The sequence below is a fragment of the Ceratina calcarata genome, unplaced genomic scaffold (assembly GCF_001652005.2).
Source record: "Ceratina calcarata isolate Rehan_Ccalc_2016 unplaced genomic scaffold, ASM165200v1 scaffold302.2, whole genome shotgun sequence".
In the NCBI taxonomy this organism is placed as follows: Eukaryota; Metazoa; Arthropoda; class Insecta; order Hymenoptera; family Apidae; genus Ceratina; species Ceratina calcarata.
This window is the reverse complement of record NW_017152688.1, coordinates 1,265-1,784: the sequence shown is the minus strand read 5'-3', so window position 1 is coordinate 1,784 and position 520 is coordinate 1,265.

Sequence of the window (520 nt, the reverse complement as noted above, 5' to 3'; positions counted from 1 at the left end):
GATCATTTATTTTAAAATTCTATTAAACTATGAGAGTGCTTACGTTAAAATGAAGACGGAAGGCAGCGAAATGAAGATGAAGATCGGTAGATAATGAAGGTTGATCAGGAAATCGTCCGTGTCCATGTTTCCGTTGTACGTTTCTGGGTGTTCCCGCCGGAACGAACGACGTCAGCCGTCGACGACGACGCCCGCCGCTATCGTGTAGTATGCACACGCGTCGGAGCACGCGTCCGCGAGCCAAGAACACTCATGCCCGTCTGTCTAGAATTGGCCGAGTCCGCCTTATTCTACTCGCACCTCGGGGAAATCACGCGTGCTGACGCAGCCACGAGACCGCACTGCAGCTCGACTTCCATCAATTCCTTTTATATTTCGATGAACTTCCGACTGGGAAACTGTCTAATAATCATAAATTGTAATGATAATAAACTGTCACGTGGCAGTCTAGACACGAAACGCGTTGTTTCAACCGGCGTCGATCTCACGATTACAATTCAAAGAAAATAATAATAATAAT